The sequence below is a fragment of the Adiantum capillus-veneris genome, chromosome 19, assembly GCF_014529385.1.
Source record: "Adiantum capillus-veneris isolate H3 chromosome 19, ASM1452938v2, whole genome shotgun sequence".
NCBI classification, from domain to species: Eukaryota; Viridiplantae; Streptophyta; class Polypodiopsida; order Polypodiales; family Pteridaceae; genus Adiantum; species Adiantum capillus-veneris.
Genome location: NC_140949.1, coordinates 98,532,606 through 98,543,709, shown reverse-complemented (window position 1 = coordinate 98,543,709; position 11,104 = coordinate 98,532,606).

The following is an 11,104-nucleotide window of genomic DNA, read 5'->3' as shown; positions in this document are numbered from 1 at the left end:
AACAGGCTTGGGATATTCTAGTAGGTCTTTATGCAAGCCGCAATGAGGCTAAAATTGCTTTGCTGCGTAAAGAGCTAGAGTCGAAGATTATGCATGAGGAAGATGATATGGACACTTTCCTTGCTAGTGTCAAGGATATCAATGAGCAACTCATTTCTGCAGGTGAAGTCATTTCTGACAGTTCCCTTGTGCAGACTGTTCTTGATGCCTTACCAGATTCCTACCAGACTTTTGCTAGTACTTGGAGACTGATGACCCAAGGAAATCCTGAAGTTGTCAAGTTTGATGCATTATGCACATTGCTGTTGCAAGAGTCACTTTCTAGAAAAAACAGGACTAGGCAGCGTGCAGTTGAACAGGCTTTTATTGCTTCTCAAAGAAAGGGTGGTAACAGTAATGCAGCCACTTCTTATGGTTCTGCTGCGAGTGGCAAAAATTCTGTTCCTAATGCTTCTGCTGGCAGCACTTCGTCTGGCAATTCTGGTGATAAGGGCAAAAAGAAGATGCGTTGCCATTATTGTAAAGCCAATGATCACTTGATCAAGTCGTGTCCTAAGTTGAAGGCCAAAGAGGCTAAGAAGAAAGAGGGTGGTTCCACTGCAAATGCTGGTTCCACTACAAATGCAGCCATTGTTGAGTCTTCTGTGAAAGGAGATTGTGATGTTGATGTTGATGCAGAATGGGCTTTTAGCGCAGAGTGCACTTACAATCCTGCTGTCCATGATGCATGCTTGTCAGTTGCTGCAGATTCACATGTGTGGTATTTCGACAGTGGTGCTACAAAGCACATTACCTCACATCGTGAATTGTTTACCTCTCTCGAGTCTGTCCCTCATGGGAATTCAGTCACTTGTGCCAACAACGCCTCTTATCCAGTTCAGGGAGTTGGAAAGATTGTGCTCACTGCTGCTAATGGTAGTTCCTTCACACTTGTTGATGCACTTTATGTACCTGGGATCAAGAAGAATCTCTTGTCTGTATCCGCACTTGCTAGACTTGGACTTGTAGTCAAATTTGTGGATGACAGATGTACAGTTCATGATCTCAGTTTTGGTGATGAAATTGTTGCATCTGGGCTTTTGTGCCGTGGGATGTATAAGCTCACTTTGTATGACAAGTGTGGACAAAATTTTGCAAATGCTGTTGCAGATTCAAGAGCTATTTCAGATGCAAAACTTTGGCATGCACGTTTTGGTCATCTGAATTTTGCCAGTTTGCTGCGTTTGCAGAAATCTGATATGGTTGCTTCTTTGCCGCCTCTTGAAGCACCTGTCAAACATGTTTGTGAAGGCTGTAATCTGGGTAAAATGCAGCGTTCTAAGTTTCCAAATGATGGTTCAGTTAGGGCCACATGCAGGTTGCAGCTTGTGCATAGTGATGTTTGTGGGCCCATGCAAACTCCGTCCTTGGGCAATTACCTATACTTCGTGACTTTCATTGATGATTACTCCAGGCATACATGGGTATTTCCGCTTAAAGCAAATTCCGAAGTTTTTATGTGCTTCAAACAATTTTTGACTATGGCTGAAAATGTCTCAAAATGTACTATGGGCACCCTCCGTTCCGATCGAGGGGGGGAGTATATGTCTCATGAATTTAATGCATTTCTGCCTAGTCGTGGGATAAAACACCAATGTACAGTGCCTTATACACCTCAGCAAAATGGTGTTGCTGAGAGGAAAAACAGGTCACTAACGGAAATGGCACGATGTATGGTCAAAAGTCAAGCTTTGCCGCATTCTTTTTGGCTTGAGGCCATCATGTGTGCCACTTATGTACTTAACAGGTGTCCTACGAAAGCTTTGCAGTCTATTACTCCATATGAAGCATGGCATGATAGAAAACCTTCTATTGAGCACATGCATGTTTTTGGCTGTTTGGCATATGCTTTGGTGCCACAAGTGCAGCGCAGAAAATTGGATGATAAGGCTGTCAAATGTATTTTTGTTGGTTATAGTGCTGAAAGCAAAGGTTACAGGTTGTATCATCCGCAAACAAAACGTATTCTGGTTTCACAGGATGTAGTGTTTGTGGAAGACACTGTTCAGCCCTTGCTGTCATGTACTAGAGACAGTAATGTAAGCTCACAGGACATTTATGACACTTTGTTGCCTCTTTTCAGTGGTGGAAATAGGAATGTAAGTTCCAATGAGGCAAATGTACAGCCTATGGGGGTTTCTGAAAATGTTTTAGAACAGCCTATTACTGATGCAGATGTACATGATGTACTTGATGAGGAAAGGGCTGAAAATGAGCAGGCTAGAGGTATGCCAAAATGGCTGGTGCACACTTTGCGTGACAGTAAATTGGATGCACCTTTATCTAGTCGTACTCGTTCAGGCTCTTGCCATGCATCTTATGCATCAGATTGTTATGCTTTGGCTGTGTCTAGTTTACATGATGTTGAGGAGCCTCTGTCTTTTGATGAAGCACAGAATTCAGAAAATTGGATTGCTGCCATGAAATCAGAATATGATGCACTTATAGAGAATGACACATGGACTTTATGTGATTTGCCTCCTGGCAAAAAGGCCATTGGTACGAAGTGGGTTTACAAGTTGAAACGCAAGCCGGATGGTGAGATCGATCGCCATAAGGCTCGACTTGTTGCAAAGGGTTATGCACAACAAAAAGGCATAGATTATGAAGAGACTTTTGCTCCCACTTGTCGTATGACTACTGTGCGTTTTCTATGTGCATTGGCAGCTCATTTTGGTTGGGATGTACATCAATCAGACATTGTTACTGCTTTCTTGAATGGTGACATATTTGAGGAAGTTTATGTAACGCAGCCTCGCGGTTTTGTCATAAAAGGACAAGAGGACAAAGTGTGCAAATGTAAGAAGGCTTTGTATGGGTTGAAGCAATCTCCTCGTGCTGGTATGAGAAAGCTGACACTCATTTGGTTATAGTGCTGTCAAATATATTTTTGTTGGTTATAGTGCTGAAAGAAAAGGTTATTCTAGTTTCACGGGATGTAGTGTTTGTGGAAGATTTTGTTCAGCCCTCGCTGTCATATACTAGAGACAGTAATGTAAGCTCACTGGACATTTATGACACTTTGTTGCCTCTTTTCAGTGGTGGAAATACGAATGTAAATTCCAATGAGGAAAATGTACAGCATATGGGGGTTTTAGAAAATGTTATAAATCAGCCTATTACTGATGCAGATGTACATGATGTACTTGATGAGGAAATGGATGAAATGAGCAGCAGGCTAGAGGTATGCCAAACTGGCTGGTGCATACATTGCGTGACAGTAAATTGGATGCACCTTTGTCTAGTCGTACTCGTTCAGGCTCTCGCCATGCATCTTATGCATTAGATTGTTATGCTTTGGCTGTGTCTAGCTTACATGATGTTGAGGAACCTCTGTCTTTTGATGAAGTACAGAATTCAAAAAATTGGATGGCTGCCATGCAATCAGAATATGATGCACTTATAGAAAATGACACATGGACTTTATGTGATTTGCCTCTTGGAAAAAAGGCCATTGGTATGAAGTGGGTTTACAAGTTGAAACGCAAGCTCGATGGTGAGATCGATCACCATAAGGCTCGACTTGTTGCAAAGGGTTATGCACAACAAAAAGGCATAGATTATGAAGAGACTTTTTCTCCCACTTGTCGTATGACTACTGTGCATTTTCTATGTGCATTGGCAGCTCATTTTGGTTGAGATGTACATCGATCATACATTGTTACTACTTTCTTGAATGGTGACACATTTGAGGAAGTTTATGTAACGTAGCCTCTTGGTTTTGTTAAGAAAGGACAAGAGGACAAAGTGTTCAGATGTAAGAAGGCTTTGTATGGGTTGAAGCAATCTCCTCGTGCTTGGTATGAGAAAGCTAACACTCATTTGGTCAAACAAGGCTTTCGCAACATTCCAACAGAAAGCACATTGTATGTAAAGCGTGAGGATGATGTATTTCTCATTGTGGTTCTTTATGTTGATGATTTGCTGATCACTGGACCAAATGAGAGACATATTGCTGAATTTAAGGCTGATTTGAATGCTACTTTCAAGATGAAAGATTTGGGGCTGTTGCATCATTACTTGGGTATACAGTTTAAGCAGTGTGATGGTGGTATTGCCTTGTGTCAGAAAAGTTACATAGAGACATTGCTATGTAAGTTTGGACTTGAGGATTGCAAACCTATTGCCACTCCCATGGAAACAGGTTTGAAGTTGAGTCTACATGATACTGGCGATCCTGCTGATGTCACTCTTTACCAAACTGCTGTTGGCTGCCTCATTTATGTATGCAACACGAGGCCAGATATTCAGTTTGCAGTCTCGCAGGTCAGCAGATTTATGCATAGCCCAGGGTCTAAGCATTGGCAGGCTGTCAAGAGGATTTTCCGCTACCTTAGTGGCACTTTACATCTTGGCTTGTTTTATCCCAAGGGGGGATCATTGCCGCCAGACTTACATGCTTTTTCGGACTCAGATTGGGCTGGTTGTTTTGACACGCGAGTGTCCACAAGTGGTTTTTGTTTCATGCTTGGCAGTTCATGTATATCATGGTTGAGCAAGAAGCAACCTACTGTGGCCACTTCGAGTTGTGAGGCTGAGTACAGGGCAGTCTTCACAGCTACGGTTGAGTGTGTATGGCTCAGACGCCTTATGGCTGACTTGGGTGTTGGACAGGACACTGCCAACACTATCTACACTGACAGTCAGAGCGCATTGGCAGTTGCGAGGAACCCAGTTTTTGATGCTCGCACAAAGCACATTGAGGTGCATTACCACTATGTCAGGGAGAGGCTCTCAGCAGGAGAGATCAGCTTGGCTTATGTGCCAACACAGGACAACCTTGCAGATCTTTTCACAAAGGCATTGTCTCGTGAGAAGCTTGAAGCTTTCCGCAAAGCTTTGGGCTTACTCCCCTTTGTGGACTGATCCTGTCCTCAGGGCATGGCACTTCCCTTTACTCATGTGCCAGCTCTCGTTCACCGCATCACTCCAGGGGGGATTTGTTACCATATACATGTGGTAGTGATGTGTGTGAACACACTAGGACCGCCGGGGCATTTTTTCCCTCTTTAGGAGGTTTTTTCCCCCGTGCATTATATATACGCCCATCACTCTAGGGCTACCTATCTTTCCATTGCACACTAAGTAACACACTCTCTATTGTGTGCCTTGAGCTTCCTTCGTCTTCTCCAAGCTGTGTGTGTTTCTCTGCAACCCTAATTCCAACAGTCCTTGCTCCCATCATTGGCTGTAGTGGCATCTCATCTCTCTTTATCGGAACCTTGGTGCGCTGACATGCGTCACAATGCTTTACAAACTCCTTAGCATCCATATGCAATGTAGGCCACCATATTCTTGCGGTTAAGACAATTTTTGCCGTCTTAACGCCTGAAAAATGACCTCCAGTTATTCCTCCATGAGCGTGTTCTAGAATCAGCAGGTATTCACTTTCACTTGCACAGATTCTAAGTTGATTATCCTTTCCTCGCTTATAGAGTTGATTCCCAGTTAAATTAAAGTCACGAGCCTCCAACTCTATATCCCTTTTCCGTGCTTTTGTTATGTTTTCAGGAAATGTCCTTGTTGTTAAGAAATCAATGATATATTGACTCCATGTAGGTGCAATGTTTACTTGAAACAATGTCGCATGATTCTCTGGTCGTTTGGCACTACATATAGTACAATTGTTAACATAAGCGTGTGTGTCAGCATACATAGTTGGCCAATAAACCCCTAATTGTTTCAATCTCTGGTGTGTTTTCAATGAAATACACAATCTTGGACGTGTGCCTCTTCAAGATAACACTCGAATTCCTCCGGATTTATACATAATCGTAGAATCTGGTCCGATCCTAGATGATACAGTCGTCCTGCAATCAGCTTGAAGTTTTTTGTTTGTCGAATTGTTTGTTGTTTGGATCTGTCCTCCTTGTTATCAAATCTACCTCCAAAGGAAAGAATACTAACAATTTCCTGAGACCATTTGGGTATCATTTCAATATTGAAAAGATAAGCATCAGGTATGCCATCATCTACTCCTTCAGGAGCTTCCCCGTTTTGAAGCCTTGAAAGATGATCTGCCCGTAGATGAGTTTTACCCTTTTTGACTATCACTGTGAAGTAAAATTCTACCAATATAATAAACCAACATACAATTCTCCCAGTATTTCATGGTTTATTTACCAGATACAAAAGAGCTTGATGATTTGTGAAGAACACAAATTTGTTTGCTAGCAAATAACGTCGAAATTTCTATACAGCATAAATCATTCCTAACCCCTCTCTTTTAGTGGTTGTGTAGTTCTTCTTTGCACTATTTAACTGTAGGCTTGCATAACAAATTGGGAAATCCATTGTTTCGTCTCTAGGTTGATCCAGAATACTCTTGATTGCATATGCATATGCATCAATGTGAACATGGAATATCTTTTCCCAATCTGGTGCTTTAAGTACAGGTGCTGATACAAGGTTTTCCTTCAGCTTTTGGAATGAAGTTTCACACTCCTCAGTCCAGTCTAAACTGACTAATAAGCGATACAGAGATTGTGCAATGACTGCATACATATATATGAATCTTCGATAATATCCGCAGTGTCCCATGAAGGATTGTACTTGTTTGGCATTGGGCATGTCTACTATGACTTTGATTTTGTCTAGGTCAGTGGTTATTCCATTTCTTGAGACAATATGTCCTAAGATGCGGCCTTGCCTAACCATAAAAATATACTTTTCCAGGTTAAGACAGATTCGATATGTTCCGCACTTCTCAAATACCATTTGTAAATGGTCAATATGTTCGTCTCGTAGAAGAGAGTGTACACAATGATCATCCATATATATTTCTAAGAATATTCTTTGAACGCATGAGTCATTAACCTTTGAAAGGTAGCTGGGGCATTGATTAAGCCAAAAGGCATAACTCTATATGCATATATTCCCCATTCTGTGGCAAATGCTATTTTGTGTTGATCTTCTATTGCAATTGCCAGTTGGTTATACCCTGAAAACCCATCTAGAAAGGAATAAGCCCGTTTCCCAGGCACCCTCTCAAGTACATGTTCTGTGATCGGCAAGGGATAATGATCCCTTATGGTGGTTGCATTTACTTTTTTGAGGTTCACACACACTCGTAGCTTTCCATTATTTTTGGGGAAAACCACAATGGATGACACCCAATCTGTATGTTTGATCTCATAGATGAATTCAACATCCATCAGCTTGTCAATCTCCTCTTTGATTTGTTTAGCAAATGTGTCATTATATGTGTAAGGACGTTGTTTGCTAGGTTTGGCATCTGCTTTCAATGGGATTGTATGTTGACATATCGATGGATCAACTCCTTTGAGGTCTTTGTAGGACCAAGCAAACACATCTTTATACTTCTTGAGAAGTTGTGTTAACTGTTCTTCTTCTTCAGGCTCTAAATTAGTTGTGATATAGACCGGCTGAGGCTTTTCACCTGGTTCAACGAGGTCTATCCGTTTTGCATTTTTCGGCCCATCGTAAGATTCTTGGTTTATTCTTTCCTTGATTGGTGGTGTCATTATGATTTTTCTGTCCTGGATGGTGAATTTTCGATAGTGGGATGGTACATTTATGTTTCCTTTTTCGGACTCCTCCTTACCATCACTTTCTTCCTCAATAGTCCATACCTCTCGTAACGATTGTTTTAGTTCTTGGTATTTCTTTTTACGCTCCATTCTGGTCCACTCTAGGTCTTTCGTTTTTTTATGTTTTGATTGTTGAGATTTTTTTGATTTTGTTTCTGTTTTAGTCTTTCGTACTTGTTTTATTTCCTGTTGCATTCTTTCTCTTCGAACTTTTGAGAATCTGCCTGATTTGGTCTTTTACACAATCCTCTGCTTTGACAAGCATTAGATAGTGAGTTTTATCTTTTATCCTGAGCATAGGGTTCTCTCTCATTTTGTTTTCTGCTCGTTTTTCTCTATAGCGTTCCTGGCGTCTAGGGTGCTGATTGGCAAAATCATAAAACTTGATATTCACTGTTTTCTCCCCACGCTCGCTTGAGTTGTCTGAACACTCGTTATCAGCAACGTTATTTACCTCCAGATGTTCAGAGGAGTTATAAAACTCATCTTATTCTGGTGGTTCCACAATCTCATCTTCTCCTGGTATAAGGCTTACCATGTAATAGGGTAGCACATCATAGCCGTCCTTATCGCAAAATTTTGTCATTGGCCTATCTGTAATGGTACATACATCCAATGTTGCTAGTATGTGTTCCCATTCCAGAGGTCCTAAGGGATCTTCATGAAAAGGTTCTGGAATATAATCCTTGTCCTCAATAGATATTTCTAAGACGCATTCCTCTTTTTTTAAGCTCCCATAATGTGAAGCTCCGTACATCCATAGCTCTTTTTTGCCCTAACCATGCTGGGAGTTCGGACCCTATCAATGTAGCTGAATCAAACTCTTCCACTGGTGTCTGGTTCACATCTTTGTAACTATGGTCTTTTAGGTGTATTTTGGTTGTAGTCTCGCCATGTCTGAGATATATGTGGTCGTAACCCCAATCCTAGACCATCTTTAATTGTCTCATGAATGGTCTTCCCCAGATGATCTTGTAATTGTTCTTTTTGTCGAAATCGACTATTGCAAATGTATGCTCATACTCGATTCCACACGAGGTGACAATTACTTTTTCTAAAATTCCTAGAGGCTTTTCCATGAAGCCATCTACCAGTTGTAATTTCATTCTGGTAGCTCTCAAAGCTGGTTTTCCCCATTTTTTCCAGATTTCCTTGGTGGCGATAGCAACTCCTGCTCCACTGTCAAGAATAGCTTTGGAAACTACTCCTTGGAATTCTACTGGTAGTATGGTATTTCCATCTTCTCCCTCGCAATATTCTCCAACCTTGTTTAAAGGTACTGACCTAGTGTTTAGTTGAGGCTTGTCCAATTCTCTGATCCCTTCTTGAAGCTTCGAGGTGGGGTCTTTTACTCCAAATTTTTCTAAGCATTTGCCTATGGTGGTCCACATGTTTGGCCGTAGCCTTAGGAGTCCGGCTAATGTGATTGTGCATGCCACAGGGGTGGGCAATAACTCAATCAACCCTTGTGAATCCATCACTCTGTTGGAAGAAAGTCTTTGAGATGGGATTGCTCTCACCTCAGACTTGGCTTCATACTCCCCTAGGTAAGAGGGTAGAGTTTTTAGCGAGTCTAGTTGGCTGTGCCCCGAACTATTTGATCCCTGGTCTCCCCCTTGTGAATGCATATCAAAGTTCATTTGTGATCTTGCCTCAAATTCTTCAATAGGAGGTAAGATCTCATTTTTCTCTTTTCTCATGCTATTCATTTGGTAGCTCACCTGGTTAGCTTCGTTGGCATCATGGATTTGCTTCCATAGGTCATCTAGACCGTTACAATCCTTACCCATTTCTACCAATGTTTTAGGTTGAAAACCATCAATTATCTCATCTGTTGTATTTGGCACTATGATAGGTTCTCTCCTGGACTAAGAGGCATTCATGAGTCTCTCCTTCGTGTCTACTTGTTTCTCTAAAGTTGGTTTGATAGGGGCTGGAGCTGGTACTTTGTGCCAACTTGCAGGTTTACCAAGCAGGTTTTCTATCAAGGATTGGGCTGTTTCAATCATTTTTCGACACATTTGCAACCTTTGTTTTTCTATTTCTGCATATGGATAAGTCATCCATCTTTGCTCTTGGGTTTGGTTGTTTTGGAGTCTGGCTTCGTAAGCTTTTAAAAGTGTGTCTAACTGCTCATTTATCTTTTCTGCCACCAACACTGATCCTCCTGATTCTGCACTTTTGGGTTCTGCTATTTCCTTGGGTACTATGGTTGCCGCAGTGTGTGAGCTTAGACTGGCTAGATTCTCTAACCGCTCTAATCTATCCTTCGTGTGTTTTAACTCCTCGGATAGAGCCGTTTGCTTTCGTTCTCTCCGGGATTTCATACGCGCCTTTCTAGCTTTCCAAGTGCTTCTCTGATTTTTCCTTTCTGAACTTGGGGCATCGGTTTTTGGCTCTTCAATTATGGGTTCGTTCGTCATTATTTGAGCTTGGGCTCGTGTCATTGCTTGAATAGGTATTACTGTCTCGTTTTTTGACCCTCCACTGGAAGGCACTGCTTCCAGCATGTTCAAGGTAGATTTTGCTCCTTTGCTCGGGTTCTTAGGGCAATCAGGAACCAAATGAGTAATTCCACACTCGGTGCAATATGCGTTGACTCTTATGATTTCATCATGAGGACAGTCTCTTAGCCAATGGTCTCCACCACACTTGTAGCAGGGTCCCTTAGGCTGTTGAGGTGCTCCTTGAGCTCCTCTTTGTTGGTATGCATGTCTCTGTCCGCCCGTGCCTCCGTTGGCTATGAACAACAATGTTCTTTCATCCAAGCTATATCTTCCTTCTCCTGTTGCCTGTGCAGCTGTTGGTGGTACTGCACTTTCCATCATGCTCCATGGTTCTAGCGTTGGAGGTTCTTCTGGTGGATAATAGACAGGATTTGCAGCATATCCATTGGGATCTTCGAAATATGCATGCATAGGCACCAAAGCCTTCTCTTCTGATTCATTTACTGTTGGTGTGTATCTTATGCCGACTGGTCGTAATCCTGGTAGGGGTGGTTGCTGCCCCAACACTGGTTGTGGTCTTTCTATACCTACAGGTCCTGGTAGGTTGTCTGCTTGATACCTAGGCATCGGTGGAAGTTGAGGAGATGCTACCTGAGCCTGGGGAGCATAAGGTCGTTCTCTCACATATCCCTTGTTATAATAACATTCCTCCGTCCCATTGGTTTGTCCATTTTTGTTCAATAGCACACCACTTGGGTTGTTTAGCCTAAGGTTTGGCATACAAGTTAATCTTTTTTAGCACTTCCTCTACAAGCTGCTACTAGCTTACAACTACTTCTCCTTTTGGTGTTGTCTTAGCGGACTTGCTTCCACTTTGTTGTGAGGATGAATTGTCATCAAGATCCTTGAATTCACCCTCCTTGTAGACCGCACAATTGTCTACAAGGTAAAGAGCCTCCTTAGTTAACTCGTTTAACGTTGTGCTCCTCTTCATATGTAAGTCCTTCTGGAGATCTGCATTCCTTAGTCCTTGAATAAATATAAGCATAAGTCTGGATTGAGTTGGCA